Source organism: Triticum urartu, chromosome 2A, assembly GCF_056163025.1.
Source record: "Triticum urartu cultivar PI428250 chromosome 2A, HENAU_Tu73, whole genome shotgun sequence".
NCBI lineage: Eukaryota > Viridiplantae > Streptophyta > Magnoliopsida > Poales > Poaceae > Triticum > Triticum urartu.
The window spans coordinates 64,149,008-64,158,674 of record NC_141874.1 but is presented as its reverse complement, the minus strand read 5'-3'; the positions used below and the strand labels follow the sequence as shown (position 1 = coordinate 64,158,674).

At 51.5% G+C, this 9,667-nt stretch overlaps 1 pseudogene; it reads left to right on the top strand.

Annotated features, from left to right (window-relative positions):
* Positions 1-5,905: 5,905 nt before the first annotated feature.
* On the top strand, positions 5,906-9,371 carry LOC147983779 (uncharacterized; annotated as a pseudogene).
* The last annotated feature ends 296 nt before the right edge of the window (positions 9,372-9,667 follow it).

Sequence of the window (9,667 nt, the reverse complement as noted above, 5' to 3'; positions counted from 1 at the left end):
GATGCCCCATCTAAAGCCACATAGGCGGGACTGGGTAACACTCTGGTTCGGCGCACTCTCAGTGAGTACCACACACACACGCTGCAAAGGGCCGTCACCTCCGTCTTTCCTCGATCCATCCTCAAAGCATATACTGATGTATCGACCTTGTCAGGCCTCTCTGCCATCGACGTCATCATGAAGCTAGACAACGTCGACCTCCTGCGCGTGTCCATCGCTACACATCTGACGCCAAGCCTCCACAACTCCATGCCGTCGAGAACCGCCGTCATGAATATGTAAAAATAAACACCGCTCCACCGAAGAATCCATCCGCTGGTCCCTCGAGCCCGAGTGCAACTCCAAAAATGCCGCCCCCAAGGGGGTAACGACACATGAATGCAGCCGTCATCCGATCAGCTGATCTAGGGTTTCCTCTGGAGGTATTGGGTGGGGTTGGGAGCTTCACCTCAATGATGCCTTCATGAAGGAAACGATGATAAGGGCATCGTCATCACCGGCTCCGGCCAACGACCAAAGACCAAGTTTTCACCCGACAACCTGTGCACTGTCTCGACCGCCTTCAAAGCCCCAGATCTAGCCACCTAGATCCGGCGACCAACCGCAACAGCAGTGCCACCGTAGGAGCTGTGGCGCACCGGCCACCGCCTGAATGTGCCACCACTGGAGCCTGGGAGGAGGGCTCCCACCCCACCTCGCCAAACCGCGAGAGCCGTCGAGATGGACCCCGCACGCTCATCACCGTCTCTGATCTGAACCAATCCGCAGCAGAACCACGAGATCGGCGATGCAGATCCGCCTTGGATAGGGACAGCACCACGCCATGCCGCCGCGGGAAGTCCGAGCTTCACCCGCCGCCACCTTCCAGGGCCGCCGCCCCGGGATCCAGCGGCCGCCGATAGGCCGAGCCGCTGGCCACCGCGACCAAGGCCGCCATGACCCCGCTAGCCCATCGAACGACCGGCGCCACCAGATCTTCCTCGGAGTCTAGCAGCTCCGCCGCCCCCGCCCATCACCATGCTGTCGCCTTGCGCCGTCGCCTAAGACGCCGCGCCGCCGCGACACAGATCGAGGAAAAGCGCCCCGGCGCCATGGGTGACCCGCCTCACCGATCTGGCGCAGGAGGGAAGAGAAGAGAGCCTCCGCCGCCGCCATCAGGCGCCTGGGGCTTCGCCCGGTGACCTCCTCTAGCGGCGGCGGAGGGGAATGGGAGGATGGACGTGCCCGACGGCGGGGGCTAGGGTTTCCACCCGAGCCGCCCTAGCGGGAGGGCGATGCGGGGGCGTGTGATGACCTTCGTTCTCTCTAGCTATATCATATCTCATCCGTTTCTAGTGGCAGAGTGGATTGCATATATCTGGCTTTGCATGCTCGGAGAACGATGCAAGTTTCATCTCTTAACTTTTTTCGGAAAAGGAAGGATAAACCTCCCGCGGTCTGCACCCTGGAATGCACGCTCGGATGCACAGACAGGCTTATCTCTGAACTTGTCTCGACACATTTTCTCTTTCAGCACGTGAGCACTTGGAGGCTTACGTATGATGCACCTGGTCATGTTGAATTCCAACGGTTGCAGAAGTCAATTGTTTTCATTTCATTTTCATGTGGCTGCTGAACGAGGGCAGTGATACGGAATGGTCAAGAGATCGATCGATATAGATATGGTCGTCACGTTCAAACGGCTTTCTTCATGCAATTGAACTCCCTGCTGACCGTGCATCCAGCCATCCATGCGTGCGTGCATCTCGGCCATCCACATCGCCGTCCGGCCCCTTTAGTTTATTCTCGTCCATCTCACGGGCAACTACATATATACACATTTCTATCCGCCAATTATTTGCGTGGCGGCGGCACACACGTACACTACTACCAGCTGCAGCATGGGCCTCTACCAAAATTGGCTGAAAAGTTGCAGTTATTGTCACCTTATATTCTTTGTTATCTGAATACATATATTGATACACAAACACACGCATAATAATAATACATGCAAGTCCCGGGAGAAATTTGTACAGGCAGCTCGGGGCTTATCATTTGAGCTGACCTGCACTGCACGCACCAGGTTTTGTCACGGAGCTCCATGTCAATTCATGCAACTGGAGTGCTTGGGAGGAGTTCCTACAGTCCATCTCTGGCTGCGCGCGTCCGTCGCCATACGTCGTCGTCATCATCGTCATCGTCGTCGAGGACGGATGACCACCACCATCTCTCTCAGCAGTTTCAAGATCGGGCGGGCGGGCCGGCCGGCCGACGGCGCGCACACGTCGACACGTGCGACGACGGCGACAAGACGGGCGCACAGGTCCATCGATCGAGTTCACGTCAACGGCGACGTGCGCGCGCGCTCCGATCCACCGCTAGACATGTCGTTGTTCGTCTTTGCTTGCATGGTTCCATTTGTTTTGGTCTATTTGGAACGAGAAAAATGCCTGAATTTTTCGTCACAAGAGTGCTTCATCGTCAACCATTCTTAATAACGTCATTCTAAAGGCCAACCTTAGGGTTACCGTGGATGTTAAAAAACTAGGGCTTGTTGTACGCGAGTAATCGTCATGCCATGAACGTGGGTCACTTGTAAAACTCTTTTCTCCTCTTATTTAATGGATGAGCCAAATATTTTACCTCCATCTCAAAAAAATACCCTAAACGTACCCTATATCTAAGCTACAGGGCTACAGTACGAGCCTGGAAACTCAAAGGTAGAATGAACAAAGTAGCCATCTTCATGCATGTGTGTGCACCGACAGATAGATATACGTGGAGTGACCCGTGTGTTATTACGACAAATCTTTTTTTTTCGAATACGCAAAAGACTTGCGTATCATTGCATTGATAGGTAGAAAGGTAGCAATAGTTACATTACATTAACAGAGAGATGGGGTGGTGGCTGTCGAGCATGTGCGCAAGGATGGCATGCAACGACCGCCTCGGCGCACAGGAGGAGTGGGTGCGCCTACCACGACGGACCTAGGCTACGTCTCTGGTAGGATTAGCGCCAATCCTGAGGCGCCCGCGCATGCCCAGAGTCTCGCCTCCTCACGAATGTCGTTGAAGGCGCGGTTCACCGAGGGGTGGTCGCCGTTGAAGACACAACCATTGCGGTGCTTCCATAGCCACCATGCCGTGACGATGGCGATGGAGGCGAGCCCGCGTCGAAGGCTGCGAGGAGTGGCCGCTAGGGCCGTGGTCAACCAGGTGATGAACTCCTCGTCTTGGGCTGGGATGGAGGCGGTGGAGCGACACCAGGAGAGCACCTCATGCCATATCTGGCGGGAGAAGGAGCAGCCCGCGAGAAGGTGCTGCATCGTCTCTGGCTCCTGGTCGCAGATACGACAAGTGGGCTCGTCGGGTAGATCATGACGCGCGAGGCGGTCGGCTGTCCAGCACCGCCCGAGCAGGGCCAGCCAGATGAAGAATTTGACGCGTAACGGCACCCACGATCGCCAAGTGATGCGCCAGTGGGGGTCCTCGATGGATCCAGAGAACATGGCTTGGTAGCAAGTCCGCGCGCTGTAGGAGCCGGAGCTAGATCATCGCCAGGATAGCGTGTCCGGAGTGTCGGAGAGAGTGACCTGTCGTAGGCACCGCCAGAGGGAGACGTACTGGAGCGCCATCTCAATGCCTAGGGCGCCGTGGATGTCCGTGGCCCAAGCACGGTTGTGTAGGCCGTCACGCACGGAGAGCGTCTTGCGTCGTCGTTTGGGAACCTTTGCATAGACAAGTGGCGCGATCTCGACGATGGATTGACCATCAAGCCAGTGGTCCTCCCAGAATTTGCAGGTCCGTCCGTCGCCGATGGTCCAGGAGGTCGAAGCTCTGAAGATGGCTCGGACGTCAGGGCAGTGCGGGAGATGTAGGTGCTGCCAGGGTCGCGAGGTGTCTGTCTTCTGTAGCCAGAGCCATCTGGTGCGGAGAGAAGTGCCTAGTCGCTGGAGGTCGGGGATACCTAGGCCACCCAGGGAGATTGGCCGGCAGACCCGACGCCAATTGACGAGGCAATGGCCGCTGCTCGCGTCCTTGCGATCATACCAGAGAAAGTTGCGGAGTAGGCGATTAACCTGCTTGAGGATGGAGCTATTGAGGGCCAGCACGAGCAATGTGTGCACGGGCATCGCAGAGAGCACGTGCCTGCACAGGGCTAGCCGGTCACCACGTGACATCAGGGATGCCCACCATGGCGATAGTCTGCGCTCGAGCTTGTCGAGGAGTGGTTGTAGGGCGTTGGCGCTGGTTTTGCGGATGCACAGAGGCAATCCGAGGTATGTCGTCGGGAACTCTTTTAACGGGCAGGTGAAGCCGGAGGTGATCGCGGCGCAGTCGTCTGGAGAGCATCGAATGGGCGAGGCTGCACACTTGGCGAAGTTGGTATACATCCCCGAGGCCGCCGCAAAGATGTCGAGCAGACGGCGGATGGCGGACAGGTCCTGGAGGTCCGGCCAGCAGAAGATGACGACGTCATCGGCATAGAAAGAGAGATGCTCGAAGCCATGTGTCGCGAGGTGAGCCGTTGAATCACGCCGTCGGCCACGGCACGGCAAAGCAGGTTGTTGAGGGTGTCGATTGCCATGACGAAAAGCATGGGGGACAGAGGGTCGCCCTGGCGGAAGCTGCATCGACAAAGGATGGGGGGGCCTGGGACTCCATTAACGAGGACGCATGTGCTAGCCGTGCCGAGCAGGATGCACACCCATTCGCACCAACGTCGGCCAAAGCCGAGGTGGCGGAGTGTGTCGAGGAGGAAGGCCGCCCATGAAACGGAGTCGAACGCGCGGGCAATGTCGAGCTTGAGCATGACGCGTGGTTGCTTGAGGTTGGGGAGCTGCCGGGCGGTCTGCTAGACCACTACAAGAAATATGTCAACTTATGACCTTCTGTCAGCGACCCTCGAAGAATTGGTCATAAATTTATGACCATTTTAGACCAATTGGTCAAAAGCTGTCTGGGGGGCTCTAAACCCTAAACCATAACGACCATTTTGGTTAGAAAGGTCATAATTTCATTAGAGGAAATGGTCGTAAAGCTAGTAGCACTGTCCACTGCCTCATGCCTAGCTGATAACGACCAATATAAAATGGTCACTACACTTGAGTTTGAATGAATTAGGATGATTAGGCAGCCACCTCAGCAACCTCGCTTATGTGTCACTGTCTAGGTGTCATTTTTGCTTGAGTTTTAATATTCAACAGACAGACGGGGCACACACTGACAGGCGGGGCCCATTTGACAGGTGGGGCCGAGCGCTTAATTCGCACCAAAAAGATGCACGAGGCGGGACTCGAACCCACGACCTCGCGCTTGGTTTGCTCGCATGCTACCGCTGGGCTAGAGAGGGACAGTTGCTCACATCTGGGAGTTTATCTATACATTATATAGAACTACGGCTCTCTCGTATCATTGACAAGTGGGACCTTACGACCAGGTGGCATCGAACAGAGCAACGATTTGCAACACTGATAGGCGGGACCCATTTGACAGGTGGGTGAGCGAGCGTTTAATTCCCTAAAAAATATGCGCTAGCAGGGACTCGAACTCACGACCTCGTGCTGGGTTCGCTCATTCATTATCGCTGGGCTAGAGAGAGATTGTTGCTAATGTGTGGGTAGTTTTCCATATAGTATATAAAACCACGGCTCTCACGTATCAGTGACAAGTGGGACCTTCCGACCAGGTGGCGGCGGGTGGCATCGAACAGAGCAACACTTAGCGTTTTTCTAGGTCTTCTGACCAGGTGGCGGCGGGCGGCGGCGGAAGCAACCAGGTGACCTCGCCCACGGCCTCGCGGCGGAAGCAACCAGCAGGGGGCGGAGGCGGGGGCGGGGTCGGCAGGGGGCGGAGGCGAGGCAGGGCGTGGAGGCGGGGGCCAGCAGGGGCGTAGGCGACCGACGGTGGTGGGAGCTCGCCGAGCATGGGGGACTCGCCGCCGCCGCAAGCACACCTCCCGGTATGCACCCCTCACCTCTTCCCCCCTCACCTCTTCCCTCCTCTCCTCTCTCGTCACCCGAGCAGTGGGAGATGGATTTCAGTCAGATGTTCTTCAGCATAGATGAATTTTGTTGATGCACTGTTAGTAGTTAGGAGATAGCTTGCTTGTTTGGTAGATAATGCATAGATGAATTTTCTTGATGTGCTATTAGGAATTGTTCAGCTTGTTTGTTAAGAATTCTTCAGGCCTTGTGGTTAGGCAATTAGCATATAAAATTTTCTGGAATTTTAGCTTCCATTACTTCCATCCATTTTCATTAATTAATGTTGATGCACTTAGATTGATTTGCTAAGTTGCAACAATTTGTTGTCTTTGGCAGATGGACATAAGCTGGATTAGAGAAGGAGTTAGAAAGTTTTCAATAGAACATATGAAAGGAGTTGATGATTTCATGGCATTTGTTCGGGCAAGTTTTGCCAACGATGCTCACATTCTTTGCCCATGTTGTGAATGCCTCAACCGTCCAAGAATGGCTCAAGGAAGAGTGGAAGATCATCTGCTTCTTAATGGGATGTCCAGCACATATGATAGATGGATATATCATGGAGAACCTTTAGACAGACAACCTCAACATTTTGAAGCTGATGTAGAGGCCCCTCATATGATGGGTGGTGGTGATGCTGGCATTGATTTCATGGAAAAGGTTTTGTGAGATAATGCTGTTTTGGAGGAAGAGGATGGGCATGAAGATGATAGGATTCCTGACCTATTGAAGGATTTGTACGATGTTGAAGATCGTGCTGATGGACATAAATCGTTGTTTGCTGAGGTGTTAGAGGAGGCGAAGCGCGCAGCTCAGGAAGGGGGTAAATTTTCAAGATTTACCTTCACCATGAAGTTACTCCACATCAAGTCTTTCTACCGGATTAGCAATGCCGCATTCAATGCAATACTCCGTCTTTTGAGCTTGCAATTCCCTAATAGTTGTGTTCCCAGATCTTATGATGAAGCATTGAGCATAATCCGCAGGCTGGGGTTAGGTTATGTGTCAATACATGTGTGCCCAAATAACTGTGTCTTGTTTCGGAAGGATTTAGCAAAGCATGACAACTGTCCAAAATGCAATGCATCTAGGTGGAAAGATGCTGATGGGAAGAAGTCAATACCGGAGAAGGTACTGAGGCACTTTCCCTTGATACCAAGGCTGCAGCGGATGTTCATCTCGAAGAAATCATCGCGTGAGGTACAGTGGCACAAGCTGAAGCGGCAACCTGTGGACAATGAGCTGAGCCATCCAGCGGATGGAGAGGCATGGAAAGAGTTTGACCATATACATTTAGATTTTGCTGCAGATCCAAGGAACATAAAACTTGGCATTGCCACAGATGGGTTTAATCCGTTTGGGAACATGAGCACGTCTTATAGCATGTGACCAGTTTTTGTGGTGCCGTACAACCTGCCACCATGGGCATGCATGGATCAGTCCAACTTCATGATGTCATTGCTTATCCCGGGTCCAGATTCTCCAGGAAAGGATTTTGATGTCTTTATGGAGCCCCTCGTAGAAGAACTGCTCCAGCTCTGGACTGGTGTACCTACATACGATGCCTTGAGTCTGGAAGAAAAGTTCAATCTACGTGCTGCGATCATATGGTCCATCCATGATTTCCCGGCTCTGCACACTCTGTCTGGGAGGATCACAGCGGGTTATCAGGCTTGTGTCCATTGTGACAAAGACCCTTGCTCAAAGAGAATAAGGAGCAAGATCTGCTATATTGGGCACCGCCGCTTTCTTCCCCGAAACCATCGCTGGCGAAGAAGCAAAGATTTTAATGGTGAGAATGAAACCCGTGACAAGCCAGCTGAATTCACTAAAGAAGAGATGGAGCAACAACTTGAAAAGGTGAAAGATGTGAGACCAGGAAAGCTGGCGAAGAAAAGAAAGCGTGAGGAAGGTCAATGTTGGGACTGAAGGTCTTGTTTGTGGGACCTGCCATACTGGGCTGATCTGAAATTAAGGCATAATCTCGATGTAATGCACATTGAGAAAAACATATGCGAGAATCTGCTAAGGACATTTCTGAACATTGAAGGGAAGACAAAGGACACGGTTAGTTCTAGGCTTGATTTGGAGGACATGGGCATAAGAGAAGATTTGCACCTACAACACAATGAATATGAAGATTCATTTGAAATTCCACGAGCATGGTATACAATGAATAAAGAACAAAAGCTTGCATTCTGTGAATTCCTAAGAGCGGTGAAATTTCCAGATGGTTATGCTGCTAACCTAGCAAAGTGTGTTACTTCTGATGGATTCAAGCTTTCAGTACTGAAAACCCATGATTGTCACATCCTCCTCCAAAGGATTTTACCGGCGGGCCTCCGAGGAATCATGCACAAGGATATATATGAAGCGGTTGCTGAGCTGGGAAATTTCTTTAGAGAACCGTGCTGCAAAACCCTCAAGTTAACTATCCTGGAAAGACTTGAAAAAGAAATCCCAATTATTCTTTGCAAGCTCGAGAAGATTTTCCCTCCAGCTTTCTTCACCGTGATGGTCCATTTGGCGGTGCACTTACCCAAAGAGGCAATGCTTAGAGGCCCTGTGCAATACGGTTGGATGTACCCAATCGAAAGAAGGCTGCTTACTTGTAAGCATTATGTGCGAAACACGGCAAGACCTGAAGGTTCTATTGCTGAAGCATATGTCGTTGACGAGTGCTTGACTTTTTGCTCTAGATACTTTGGTGATGTGGAAACAAGATATAACCGGCCGGGCAGAAATAGAGAGCGGTCTGATTCGCAAAGTGGTGATGTCTCTGTTTTCAACCATGGTTTGAACTTTCTTGGAGCCTCACAATACTTGGAGGCTGGTGATGAGTATGACAAGATGGTTTTGTTTGTGCTCAGCAATTGCGCCGAGGTTCTACCATATATCGAGTACGTTATATCTTGTGCACTCATTATATATATATATATATATTTTGCTTGGGTTGGCACCAGCCTAATGTTTTAATTCACATGTTTTGTTGGCATTGCAGGAAATGTAAGGAAGAGTTAAATCAGGAAGAAATCAATATCAATGTTGATAAAAGGGTTGCCAAGGTGTTTGCTAAGTGGTTTAAGAATCATGTGAGATCTTTAGCCACATGTTTTATGTTTTCTGTGTTATTCACCCATTGTTAAATACCACTGTTTGCTAAATGGTTTATTTGTGCAGATTGGAAAGTTGCATGAGGAGAAGAAGGTCAGTGATGATCTATTTGCTTTGGCATGCTTACTGGATAAGCGAGTGAGAGTGTATTCAGCATGCATTGCTGACGGTGTCCGGTACCACACCGTTGACCGCGAGGAAAAAAGGAAGACACAGAATAGTAGAATCGTCACTGAGGGGTCACATGATAGTGAGATCATTGACTTCTATGGTCAGTTAGAAGCATCGTAGAGTTGCAGTACAACTCTAGTGGAGGCATCCATCGCTCGGTTGTCTTATTTCGCTGTGACTGGTTTGAGCTTGGCAGCAAGAAGAGGAGAGACTCTTTTGTCAAATATGATGGCCACTTCAAAAGCAGCAACACTGCAAGGTGCTGGTATAAGAGTGATCCCTTTATTCTAACAACACAAGCAACAATGGTGTTTTATCTGCCAGACACTCTTTTGCATGGAAAATGGCGAGTTGTGCAAAACTTTCAGCACAGACACTTGTGGAGTGTGACTGAAACTGAAGTGGAAAAGGGCCCC